Source organism: Syngnathoides biaculeatus, chromosome 12 (genome assembly GCF_019802595.1).
Source record: "Syngnathoides biaculeatus isolate LvHL_M chromosome 12, ASM1980259v1, whole genome shotgun sequence".
Lineage (NCBI taxonomy): Eukaryota > Metazoa > Chordata > Actinopteri > Syngnathiformes > Syngnathidae > Syngnathoides > Syngnathoides biaculeatus.
The window spans coordinates 21,260,385-21,274,832 of NC_084651.1; the positions used below are offsets into that span (position 1 = coordinate 21,260,385).

At 42.9% G+C, this 14,448-nt stretch overlaps 1 long non-coding RNA gene across 2 annotated transcripts; it reads left to right on the top strand.

Moving 5' to 3' along the window:
- The first annotated feature begins 282 nt into the window (after positions 1–282).
- Positions 283–12,581, top strand: LOC133509750 (uncharacterized). Of its 2 annotated transcripts, none has more exons than XR_009797438.1 (3): positions 283–4,754; positions 9,618–9,697; positions 12,507–12,581. It is a non-coding gene; the product is annotated as an uncharacterized LOC133509750 (long non-coding RNA). The 2 variants fall into 2 exon arrangements; XR_009797439.1 differs by lacking the exon at positions 12,507–12,581 and adding an exon at positions 9,786–9,915.
- Positions 12,582–14,448: the final 1,867 nt, after the last annotated feature.

Sequence of the window (14,448 nt, forward strand, 5' to 3'; positions counted from 1 at the left end):
CCAGAGTACCTGAAGAAAACCCACAAAAGCATGGGGAGTACATGCAAATACAACACAGGCGAGCCTGGAGTTGAACCTGGATCCTGAAAACTCTGAGCCACGCATGCTAACCCTTCTTACACTGTGCAGCCCTTCTAGAACAGCAGCATTTACGACCGGTAATTTATTGATATCTATTCATCAATTCTGCTTTAACATAACTTGTGGCTTAATTATTAGGGTTTGTAATTGGGCAACTAGAATACATGTGACTTGTAAACCTGTTTGTACTTTGTAGCGAAGCTTAATATCAATGGTAATATCGTAAATTAATCAAGTGTCATTTTGAATGTTATTTTGTTTTGTTTTTTTGAACATGCATACTGCATGCAGAAGATGTAAATAATTCTCTCTACTCACATTTTAATGCATTTTGTGTTCACCCTCAGGACCATGCAATATACCAAAGGACAGTCTATTAAATTGACAAATTCAATTTTAATTTTAGTTTAATTGAATATTAAAGGTTCTGGCATATCTTTTTTTTAAATTATTAATAACAGGCACAATTGATTGTCATTCACCAAACAGGACGAGGTTATTGACTCATTTCAACATGTCAATCCAATATGTGGAAATCCATTTGTACACACTTCCAGTCACCACCAAATCACATCACTTGAACCATTCAGAGGAAACAGGAAAACAGAGAGTGAGAGATTAACAAATGTCAAATGGAAAATATGCATAGATTTCTCCTGTAACTTACACAAAATAAAAATAATCATGCTTAATAAATATTAAAATAACTCAAATACGCATATATTCTTATATCAAACGTCCCGTCCCCCCCACATATGGCACCAATCTGTATGCTGTACATCAATAAAGTGAAAGGAAATTGGATAGCAAGGAGACTGCAATGGTTTCACCTTTATCAAATTCAGATAAATGATTACCTCTTTGTGACAAACATAACACATATGGTGAATAATTTCTGATACTCCAGAGCAGAGCACTAAACTTTCCACTTGTGTAATGGAGTGGCGTGTCAGTGCTAAAATGGCCGAATGTGGCTGTAATGCAATGAGGCAGGACGCTGTTGGAAGTTTGGGCCCCGTGGAAAAAAACAGTTTGAGCATGTGTATAGACAACAACACAGAGAGTTTCAGAAGCCTGCTGAACTATGCTGGTCTTATTCTTGTATGATTACGACTCGTCGGTCTCCAGATAAATCGAATCAGTCTGCATGGCTCTCAGACTGAAAGGTTCTGACAGATCAATGGGTATCATAGTTAATACCCACTTGTTTTTCTCGAGCTCTGGAATGTTTGCTGCTGGCCGACACACCCTATGGCCGTTTTTTTTTTTTCACAGCCAGATCAAAACCATCCTTCGCCTCGAGAAGCCTTGTCGATCCGAGGCTGTTCAAAGCCATCAGAGTCACTGTCCCGCAAAATCAATAAACTCCTGCAGCCCCTGTTTTACTTGTTCACTGCCGCCGCCTTCAATGGTGGACAAAGTTTTCCTATACATCCTAATGGAAAGAACATCAACCCGATCAATAGTTCACATATTCAATGAGCTCTGGCAAGCAGGCAGAATAAAGTCCCTGGAAGGATCAACCCAGGAAGTAATATGTTGTCTTCTGTGCCTGAAAATGCCTCTGTGTTGCAGGCAAAACATAAATGAGTGAATGTTTACACGGACACACACAAAAAAACAAAAACAATGAAGCTGGTTTGTTTGAAAAATTGAAAATTAAATATACTGTATAGTCTTTGCAGTCTATTAAATTGAATACAGGTTGAAAAAGATTTGCAAAACATTGCATTGTGTTTCTATTTATATTTTGCACAATTTACCAACTTCATTGGAATTGGACTTTGTAATTGTTCTGCATTGGCCACGATATGCTGCCAAAAATAGATGGTCAAAGTTACATTATTTGTAGTACAGTATATGAATAATATTTGGACCAATTAACCATAGAAAGTGTGGATAGAGCAAAGACGAGGATAGAGCAGGAAATGCCACCAGATAGTAGTCCCATTCCTGTCCGCCGTATCTAAATGTAATGTGTCATCTTAATTACAAAAAGAAAAGTTTTGTCTGCATGTGAAGAGGCTCACCTCTTAGGCATGACAAGACAACATCAGTACAACCACATATTTATTTGTGGTGCAACCATTATTGCTCCTGTGATTGACATCTCAGTGGACAAATGAGAAGTTTACACCAAGAAAACGTACCGTGTGCAATATTTCAATAGTCTTTATTTTGGCGTGTTGAAGTTATTGTTAGTCTTCTGAGGGCAGTTGTGCAATGCTTTAAGTGTATTTTGTATTAATTTTGCTGAGACACTTCAGTTCATATTAACTGCATTAGGCTCAGTAAGTCTTGACATCATACAAAGAGGCCATTGAGAAAGATTATTCTCCTTCCACACTTCATAATGTTTATAGTCTTCCTAATGAAAAGGTCAAGCTATGTCTTTGTTTCAAATGGTTCAGGACAAAATGGAGATATCCAGTATATTTCATTGGGATTGGCGTGGCACAATTTCATTTGTGTGTTGAGTGCTTTCATTCTAATTGGATCAGAACATTTACACCATTTATTCATTCACATCTCCAAAAGCAGTGGAACTACCTTGCAAGTAGAAGATTAGGCCTCAATTGACAGGCCTCTTCACATAGATGTAGTAACCACATTTCATTCTCTCTTCTATGATGTAATTAAGGATGTCTCCGGGTTTATTAAATATCAGTGTCAGTGATTTTCAAGAAAAATTCTCTGTCGATGTTTTAGATATGAACAGCAGCATAACCAATGTTCACGCATCATCCATTGCTGCTACCTTTTTCAAACAAAACATCACTCATGCTAAAAGAGCTTAAAGGATTAAATCACCATATTAAATCACCATGTGTCCCGACATCTTAACAGATCTGACTCTGCTTGGATACACAATTAAATTTATTGTCTTTTTATTTTTATTTATTTATTGAATAAATCTTTGTGTCACGGTCGGGGTTAGCGAAGGTGTGGAGGGCCCAAGTGCAGGAACGCAGGGATGCCAGCCAGGAATCCAAGAATCCCAAAAAATACTTAACTTGATAAAACAACAAATTAAACAGTCCAACAACCAAATAATCAACGTAAGAAATTAGACCTTAAAGGTCAAGTGTCATCCCTATAAACATTCAAAAATAGATATTGGAATGAAAAATTCACTTCAATGTCTATCCCAAAAAAATAAATATGTGCAGAGAGCGCGTCATCCATGCGCAAAGTCATTCAACAACATCCATGTGGTCGCCATATTGTCTGCATCCCCTGTCCGTGACGTCAACCCGGACATTTGCCATTGAAAACACGCGGTGGACCCTGCTATGGGAGACAAACATGCCCCTTGTGACACGGAAGGTCTTTTCGAAGAAGAGAACATCACACAACCGAGCCGGCGAAGGCTGCTGCGTCGCCTCGCCAGTGAGCCCAATGCCGTCCGACATGCACATAGCCACATTTAGCACGTCTGTCATACATACGCGTATCTTTTGTTAAGTTATGAGAGACCGATTACGTGGTCCACCCCAAACTATTATTTTTTTTCGTACCTGTATACACACCTTACTGTCATTAGGAACTCACAAAGCTCTCGTTCTTTGCACCCGTGCAACCCATTTTTCACGACAAACCGGGTCTCTTTCAAACTTATGAAGGGTAATTCCATTCTCCCGAGTGTTCAAGCAATGTCCAGCAATGCAACGAGCCGGCATTTTAGCTAACACGAAGGAACAACGAGCTACCTTCCCAGAGGTAAAACAAATAGAAACAAATGAGTCCACTTGAAGGCGGTCCTGTCATGTACGTCACTTCCTGCTTCTTCTCGAAAACAAATCCCTCGAGAGGATTTTCATGGCGGGAGTTACAAAAAGGTGTATACGTCTAAATCATGTTTTGTGGTGAAAAAAACGCATGGGTCCACGTCGGCTGCCGCTTTTTCATTAATAACATGGTAAAAATCATGCATTTCATGACAGTGGTCCTTTAAATAAACCTAAACTAGACAAGGTGTGGCACAGAGACATAGTGGCATGGGCAGTACAGACATGATGTCAACAATGCAACAGACTGACAAGAACTGAACAAAAAAAAACGGAGAGTTAAATACACAAAGATTGACGAGACAACGTGGAACACCTGGACAAGACATGAGTGGATGGAGGGAGCTGATTTGTCAACACATGGAAGGAAGGTAACCCAACACAACCAAAATGGCAGCCAGAACAGTTTTGATAAGCGTCATTATAAATATCTATGTCAAGTTTTACAGCATCTTCTTTTGCTAACTCACTTGTCTCCTTCTATGTGATAACAGACACTGAAAAATATCAAATAGTTAATGAAATATACTCAGGTCTCATGTGTGCGATGTTTCAGTTCGTATGTCGTTTTTCTTTAGCGTGTGGTCAGTCACGCTTCCTGAGTGGCATTCTCAGTGTCAGCGCTGTAGTCATTTTGGCTGCAGGCATCCTGTCGCTGTGGTGGATTTACTGGCAACATGACCCCCACCCCCTCTCGTCGGCTCTTTAATTACCCTGGACTATTGATCCTCCATGGGACACAGCACTCCGGAGCTGAGGCTGGGCCTGCACCAGTTAATGACTGATTATTCCCATGTTGGTCCCACGGGAACCGACAGCCGCTGCCGGAACAGAAGGAGCCTGACACCACTGGAACTGTTCAGCCGTGTTCCAAGCTGACTTGAGGTAAGCGGTGGGGTTCACCCTGTTCTGGTCACTAGCCAATTACAAAGCACATGAGGGTAAACAACTTTTTTGACACTCACTTTCACACCACTATACAATATAGTTTGCAATTGACATAAAATGGATGTTTTTGAAAGTGGGAGGAAGCCAGCTAAAAAAACAAAAAAAAAAACCCCAAACTCATACGTGTAGACTCCACACAGAGGGAGACGGGATTCGAATCCCCAACCTTAGAAGTGTGAACGAGAGCTGCTAACCACTACACCACAGTGACGCTGAATTTTAATCGCCTTTCAAGTTGAAACAATAATTCTGTAACTATCAGCATCCAATTTTAGTGTGCTATTTAAAATATCCATTTGTTTTCATCCAGTAGTTTGTTTGGTTGCTGACATTCACCCGTACATGCATGAGAACACAGAGAATGTAATTATGTTAAAAAAGAATCATAAATTCCAGAAGCTTAACTCTAAATGAATATTTAAGTCATTCATCAATCTGACAAAAATGCATACATTGAGATAGAATCATTACATTTGCAGTATCAGAATTATCTTTTTGATTGTTTTTTTTTTGTGATGGGTGTATATAGACCGCATCCTTTGAGATATAATTGTGGTTAAATCCTCTTTTATATACTGTGATAGGATTCAGCACAAACGCGGTGAAAGACACGTTGTGTACCTGAACAAAAACTTATACAAGGTAAGTGCGTCAGACAGTAAATGAAGACGTGAGCGTGGAGAACGAATAAGAAAGGCTTGTGAACGTGAGGTGTGATCTCGAGACTCCTACAAAAACATTTTTTTTGTCCAAACATCACAAGAGTAATTTCACAACCCTCATCATGCATTGTTTGAACCTGACACTTACTCGCTTTTCTTTCTTGGCATTTTTGCAAGGTGCTGATTGGAGAGGATGTGATGACTGACACGTGACTGACACTTTCGATGATAGTCGTCTCTTTCTTTTCCTTTCTTCACATCCTCTTTTCTTTTCCTATTCCTTTTCCCGTCTTTCGTCAGGGGCGATCTTCCATTGACCAATCAGTCGAAGAGAGGAGAGACATGTCAAGGCAGTCAGGATAGGCCTGGGAGCTACCCTGACCCTTTCCTTTACAACACAACTGGTTCAGTCTTATTGATTTAGAGAATTCAATTTTTTTTAAACATTTACAATAAAAACCAATTAAACTGCCGTTTTGGTACCTCATTTACTACAACTGTCAGAAACTGGATGTTTTAAACTGGACTCAAAAGCAGACAGAAACAGAAGTGGTTAGAGCGGGGGATTTATTGTGAATGATGCTAGATCCTGAATCCAGAGTTGTGGCGGTGGTCCGTGAGGACAGGAGTGAGCGGGAGGCTGAAGGGTGAGAAAGTGAGTGAGCTTGGCAGTGTGCACAGGAGACACAGAAACGCATTGGAGGAAAAGGAGAACGCAGGAGGTTCAACAGAAGCACAGGTAATCAAGCAACTTTCTTCAAATGATGACCGATTGGCCAGTGTACCACACAGATGCAGGAATACATTGGCGCTGGAACACTGGGACTACCGGGTTTGAGTGCAGGCTGAGATTAGTACTGATTGAAGGCCAGTGCGCAGGCAAGGACGTGATCAGTGTTGGGGAGGGAGGCAGCGAGAGGAACAGGGGAGGCACAGGGTTCTGATACATGCAATACTGTAACAGCGAATTGTGAAACCCCCCCCACCCTAAAAAAAAAAAACAAAACTTTTTTTTTTGGGCACCTGAACGTTAACTGAAGATTATCCACCTGACTTTGGAGGAGAGGCACTGAAGTGCAAATGGTATTGGTCACCAATCTGTCGCAGTGCACAATAATTCAGTTTATATTTATACCTATGTAAAATTTAGTGTCTGCAATGAACTGAAGATGCACACTTTTGTTATGTGAGAGGAAGCCACAGTACCGGAGAAAATTCAAAACCGCTGGACTGTGAGGTAGATATGATAACCACACCACTGTGCTTCCCAAATATCATTATCATTCATCATATATTGCAGCGCTTCTCAATTGTTGTCACCCCGGGGCTTGTGTTATCCTGTTGTTGCTAAATCGCAACCCACTTTTACAAAAGTCAAGAAAAATAACGACCATATAGCCTTTAAAACGTCTAATATTTTGAAACATAACATCACATGCTTTAATGTTAAAACTGCCAACCAGATCAACTTATTAAAAAGCTGAGGATAAAATGGCAACTTTATTTACAAAAATGAATTGTTTGGTATTGATCACTTCTTTTTAGAAAAGTAAAACAGACCAGATGCGAGACACAGACCAAACCAGCCGTAACAGTTTGACAGTCTGAATTGTTTTGCTATAAAACCGCCAATGGCATTTAAAATTAGAGGCAGTTTAAATGTTGCCAGAAGTTTTGTTTACAACCCAAGTAATATTTCTGACACGTCTGTCAAAATCATCAAATTACTTCCAAATAAAAACCAAGTCCAACTTGGGATACATATTAACTATTTTACTACATCCACGGTGGCAATGTATCTTGAATCTGTATGCAAGTCAAAATGGGCCCGAGTCTACAAATATTTGTATGAAAAACACTTCTAGGTCATAGTACAGTATGTACAGTTAGTAAAATATTCCAATGAACGACGGTAAACATGGCACCAAGTGTGACATTTTGTTACTCTTCTGCAACTGAATACAAACGTACACGAGTGCAGCTTTGGCCATTGGAGAGCTCGCACCAAGTTTCACTTGGAGGTTTTTTTTTTGGTTTCTTTCCACTTTCCAAGTCTGATGTTAATAATGCTCGCCCATCCCACGCCTCCCATATCCAAATGTGGAGTCTCTCATTCTGACAGCCAATTTAGTCTGGAGTTCACATCCTCATTTTTGAAGTGAGTGAGGATCATGAGGTATCATAGATTTATTGATCATATGTCCTACTTGCTGTCTGCCTCCATGCTGTTATCTGTCAAATATGTGAGGCTTCTAATAGGTGCTAGACTGGAAAATCTTCTTTAACACATCCAAGTTAGAGCTCAAAAAAATATGAAGGTTTGTTGTATATTCGAGGTGTTTTCAATATTTTCCCTTCTTATGTAGAAAAATTGGTTGGGCCAAACGATCAAATAGATATGACTTGATGACTTTAAAATATATGATGATCTTTTTCCACTGTTTTTTAAGGTTTCCTAAAGCAGAATAGATTTAGTTTAAAAAAACTCTAATAATTAATCCCACTGGAAATATTTACACTATTTCATAATTTGATGGCACAAATGTTTTTTAAGCACGTTCTCTTCATCAGCAGGCGTAGTTTGTTGCCGGTGGACCGGCTTGCAATGTGAATTATGCGATAAGGCAACGTTAGTTGGCTGTGCTTGTAATTGTTGATAAAAAGATGCGTAGTGCTGTTTGTCTGTTTCCATGTCTATGAATTTGTAATTATTATGTGCCATTCCTAATCATTATTAGTCCCCAACAAAAACAGCAGCCATTGCTTAATTGACTGTCTTCATAATTAGTTGTTTGAGCCCACTTCTTCTCTCTCCCTACTCTAGTCTTTATTCTTTATTTTGTTGTGACAATACAAAATGTTCAGCGAGGCAAAGTATCATTAGTTCACAATGTTTATTCATACACCCACCTTATGCGGGGACTGCTTAATTGACTTCTGAGTGCGAGTGAATAAAACAGTGGCTGAATTAAATTGAATCTCATATGTAGAAATTCACACAATGTTTCATTAACAGCCGTGCTAGCCTCATGTATAAAGAGAGGAAATAATTTGTGTGTGGATTGGCTACGTGATGAGACGGAGATGACGGGAGCCGAACTGACTTTAGCACTTGCAAAAAAGATGGGTCCATCATAGCCAGTTATACAAAAGTACATAATATTTTTACAACCCCCCCCCCCCCACCTCCTTTCCGTATGATTCACGATGACCCGAGGGGGAAGCGACACAGACAGTGTGTACAGATACTGGCTGGACTTTTAATGATGTTGTGTGCAGTGCGAGCGATGATGAGATGTGCAGACTGACAAACTGAGCGAGGCTCACGGGGTGACAATACCTGAAGCCCCTAATGCAGGAATAGCAGTTTCAAATGAATGCTACTTACGTTGTTGTCTGCCTATATTTTTAATTGCCTTGAACAGTATAATTGTTTCGAACACATATTACATTTCTTTGAAATGTTTTTTTTCTCTAATTAAAAAAAATGAAAGAAAAAAATGTCATGTTGTGGTTTAGATTATATATAGTTTTGTTCCATGTTTTTCATGGCCTGTGTGCTCTTTGAGTTATTTTGTCCACCTGTCCTCCTCAACCACCTCGCTTGTGTCAACCAATCAGCTCCCTCCAGCCACTCGTGTCTTGTCCAGGTCTTCCTCGTCACTTTCCTTGTACTGTATTATGTTTCTTTCAGTCTTTGTCGTTTCATTGTTGATAATTGTTGATTCTCATGTCGTTGTTTCCCGATCCCGCCATCTTTGTGAGTTCTTTAGTCTTACTTTGCGTTTAGATTTTTGGACTTTTTTTTCTTTCCATTTGCCACTATGATCTTCTTGTTTGGCTTTTATGTTTTGCAATTTGAAATTATATTTTATTGAGTTCTGCACTACTGCATTTGAGTCCTCCACCTTTTTGTCTTCAAAACCTTGAAACCCCAGACAGAATGCAAATACCATGAAAGAAACCAAGATGGTACACAGAAAAACAAGACATAAACAAAAACATAAGCTAAACTAAAACATGCACCATGACATAAACACTACAACTGTATGTCCAATTAGTTTTTCCAGGAGTACGTCTTTCAGAATACCAAAACAAAAAGTACACTATTAACAATAATATAAATCTCTATTTTCAGTGTCTTCGTTGTATGTCCTCAGACGTGATCATTTATTAATGTGTGCTTCAGCGGATGCTTCAGAACTCACACAAACAGCAGTAAGTCCTCTATTTATGTTTTGTCTCTTGTAAAAATGAATAGCAGAGGTCCATCATTGCATTTTCTGTCACACTTTATTCCATTCAGAGGCACAGACAACTGGAGCCTATAGAGCTTGTGCATGTGACGTCACCATTTTCACGGCGCCATATTGCCAGTCAAAAAGAGCTGCTCGACAATGTGGGGGACATTGAACCGGAGCAGAATATTCACAATGCTGGAGAATTGTTGTGCTGTTGGTTGTTACTACAGACGAGACAGATATTCAAAGAGCTCATTCTATGGAATACCTGCTGAAAAGACGAGAAAAGATCGATGGATTTTGGCAATTAAACGTGATTGATGGTCCCCAACCAAATACACACGACTGTGTAGCGATCACTTTACTTCAGGTAGTAATTATTCTTCTCAATCTCAAATACCCAAGAAGTATTTATAATGCCAAGTTGGCTAATTTGAGAACAATGCGTTGGAAAAAAAAAAAACGACAGGGAGTTGTCTCCAACGTACACGAAGCGTGTTGCAGCCACACGTTAATCTTCGGTAAACCTCTCCCCGACAGACTTTTTTTTACCCTTCGAATATGCATTGTTCTCAAATGAGTCCAATGCGTATTTAAAAAAAGAAAATAAACCGTCGATCACACAGAGATTTACCGAAGTTCGTGTGGCCACAACACGCTTCCATGTACGGGGGCTTGAGTCTATCCCAGCGGTTTGTTTTCTTTTTTTAAAGCCCGGGTGTCATCCCTATAAACATTCTAAAATAGATATTCTAATGAAAAATACATACAACAGTATTCACTTTGATGTCTATACGTAAAAAAAAAAAAAACATGCACAAAGTTGCGCAATTGAGTGTCCCTCGACATCCGAGTGGTCGCCGTATTCGTGGCGTCCTCTGTCCTTGACGTCATCGTCCCTTCCGCTGTTGAAAACGCACAAGTGCCTGCTACTATGGAAGCCGAACAACAGAGATATTCGCATTTTTCCGACGCCCTTTCTGACACCGAAGCTCTTTTCGAAAAGGACAATAGCACACAACCGATTGAAGTTGCCGGGAAAATATTACACTATTGTTTCGAGCCCTCAGGACAATATTACACTATTGTTTCGAGCCATATTCAGTTGATATCCGATCATCCTGTCCGATCCACTCCCGCGGCGGAGATGAGCCATTGCGGCTCATCGCAGCCGGCCGGTGTGGCTTATGACAGAGCCGAGCGGTGCTGCTTTAGTCACAGTTGAGCCGGGGCGCTTTATGCGCGCAGGCGACTGAGTAATGCATTCTCGGCTGGGTTCTTCAGAGCCGGCCCCGTCGCAAAGCCCGACGCGCAGCCTTCGCAGGAGCAATGACCGCCGAATGCAGTGCCTCAGCCGGTGTGGGTGAGTTTCTTTGCCCGTGGTGGAATATGAGGAGGTGGACCCTAGCTATGTTGCTTTTAGGTGTATGTTCAAAGTCGCCGCAGTACTCGAACACTATCGAGACATTGTTGGCTGGGCGATGCACATATCGACACATTTCATACGCGGATCTTTTGTTAAGTTATGAGAGAGACCGATTACGTGGTCCGCCCCAAACTGTATACACACCTACTCGTTATTTAAACCCACCAAGCTCTCGTCCTCTCCACCCGTGCAATCCATTTTTAACAACGAACAGGGTCGCTTTCAAACTTATGAAGGGTAATTCCATTCTCCCGAGTGTTCAAGCAATGTCCAGCAATGCAATGAGCCGGCATTTTGGCTAACAGGAAGGAACAACGAGCTACCTTCCCGGAGGTAAAACTAATGGAAACAAACGAGTCCACTAGGGGGCGCCTCTGTCCTGTACGTCACTTCCTGCTTCTTCTCGAAAACAAATCCCTCGAGAGGATTTTCATGGCGGGAGTTACAAAAAGCTGTATATGTCAAATTCATGTTTTGTGGTGAAAAAACACATGGGACCATATTGGCTGTGGGTTTTTCATTAATAATATACCAAAAATCATCCGTTTGACGACACTTGACCTTTAAATACGCATTGGACTCATTAGAGAACAATGCATGTTACAAAAAAACATCTGTCACGGAGAAGTTTACCCAAGTTTAATGTGTGGCCGCAACACGCTTCGTGTACGAGGAGCTGACTCCCTGTCGTTTTTTCTTTTTAAACACATTTTTCTCAAATGAGCCAATTTGGCATTATAAATACTTCTTGGGAATTTGAGATTGAGAAGAATAATTCCTATGTGAAGTGAAGTGATAGCTACACAGTCGTGTGTATTTGGTTGGGCACCATCCATCACGCTTTTTTTTCCCAATCATAGTTAATGAATGTGTGTTTGAGTAAAACCAGGGGTCATTTATTTAAATATTGGTATTTCTATTGAAAAACTTTGTGGGATTTATTCTTGATTGAGAACAGATTCAGTAATGAAGTATTTGTATGCGTCCAGACTTTTCTATGCTTTCAAACTCTTCCGTGTAAATCTTGACGATTTACTCACTAGATACATGTGTAGATCCAGTTGTCCAAGACAAGTGGAAGCGAATTAACAGTCCAATTTCTTATCGGAGAAAACATTGATTTTCGCATTAAATACGGGTCCTCTATGCCGAGTTTATCTAATTTTTTCATGTACCGTCGTTTGTGTTCACCTTCTAAATGTTTAACGGTGTTGGACAAAACACTGGGCGTTGTGCAATAAGACATATTTTCACGTCGTCTTCAACCGACTTTCAAGAATGGTTTGTTTGACTGACACTTCCGGCGAATGACGGATTTGGTGATGTAGGTGCACAAGCTCTTTAACCTTTGTGACTTCAGGCGACAGGCAGATTATGCCGAACTGGTTGCCAGAGACTGTCACGGACGAGACTCGGGGGTGGACCCAAATGCACGACTCAGGTGAGAGGTAAGCAGTGCGGAATAAGCCTTTATTCGTTCCAATGTCGGTTACCAGGGAGTCAGTCCAAACAAGCAGCAAGATCAGTAACGGCAGGCTTACGGGGTAGGTCGGGAGACAGGCGTTGGTCGGTACACGGGAGGTAGACGTCAGGAGTACGGTAGTGCGGGAACGAGGCATGAGAGGCAACGATCTAGCAGAGTCTCTGTCGTCCCCCGGGACCTATATGTACTGGGTCTAATCGGAGGTCATGAGGCGCAGGTGTGACCCTTCCGATTAGACGGCCACGCCCAGCCCTGGCTGGAATCCAGGATCATGACAGTCCCCCCCCCTAAACGGCCGGCTCTGGACGGCCCAGGCGCATCAGGGTGAGCCGCGTGGAAGTCCCTGATGAGGGAGCGGTCCACGACGAAGCGGGAGGGGATCCAAGAGCGCTCCTCCGGGCCATATCCCTCCCAGTCCACCAGGTACTGGACCCCCCTCCCTCTGCGGCGGGAAGACAGCAACCGGCGCACGGTGTACACCAACCCACCGTCGACCATGCAGGGGGGCGGGGGGGACTTGAGCGGAGGAGCCTGCGACGACGTGCGATTCGGGCGAAGTCTGCTGACGTGGAACGTAGGGTGCACCCTCATCGACCTGGGCAGTTTCAACGAGACGGCGACCGGGTTAATAACCTTGGAAACAGGGAACGGGCCAACGAACCTGGGAGCAAGTTTGCGGGATTCCGTCCGCAGCGGGAGATCTTTGGTGGAGAGCCACACTCGCTGTCCCACTCTGAGCTCTGGTGCGGCCCTCCTCTTGCGGTCTGCTGCGGCCTTGTAGGCGCTGCTCATGCGCAGCAGTGTCCTCCGAGCTGCTTCCCAGGTCCGTTTGCAGCGTCGCACCACGGCCAGGGCCGACGGAACTGTGGATTCTGTGACCAGTGGAGGAAACAGGGACGGAGGATACCCATGCACAACATGGAGTGGAGCCATACCTGTTGAAGCGGAGGGTAGAGAATTGTGGGCATACTCCACCCACTTGATGTGCTGGCTCCACGTGCTCTGGTCCCTGGATGCCAGACATCGAAGACCGGTCTCTAATTCCTGGTTAATCCTCTCAGTCTGGCCGTTAGACTCTGGGTGATGACCCGATGTCCGACTTGCTGAAGCGCCGATGAGGTTGCAGAACTCCTTCCAGAAACGGGCGCTGAATTGCGGACCCCTGTCCGAAACGATGTCCTGGGGTAGGCCGTGGTAACGGACGACCTCGTCTAATACCAACTGGGCTGTCTGCTTGGCCGACGGGATCTTCGGAAGCGGCACGAAGTGGACCATCTTGGAAAAACGGTCCACTATGGACAGCACCACTGTGTTCCCTTGAGAAGGCGGCAGGCCGGTGACGAAGTCCAGCGCGATGTGTGACCACGGACGAAAGGGGATGGACAGGGGTTGCAACTCACCAACAGGCCGTAGGCGGGAAGTCTTATTGGCAGCACACACCGGGCAGGCGTTGACGAACTCCCTTACGTCCTTGCTGAGGTTAGGCCACCAGAACCTTTGTTCGACCACTGAACGTGTCTTCGCCATACCCGGGTGGCAGACCGTCCTGTTGGTATGGGCCCAGTTGATGACGTCTCCCCGCAGAGATGGGATGACGAACAGGCGGCCCGACGGACAATCCGCGGGTGAAGGAGGCTCTGGGAGAGACACCGATCTAGCAGAGTCTCTGTCGTCCCCCGGGTCCTATATGTACTGGGTCTAATCGGAGGTCATGAGGCGCAGGTGTGACCCTTCCGATTAGACGGCCACGCCCAGCCCTGGCTGGAATCCAGGATCATGACAGAGACAAGCAACCTTACAGCAGAAGTTGAGTTAGCAT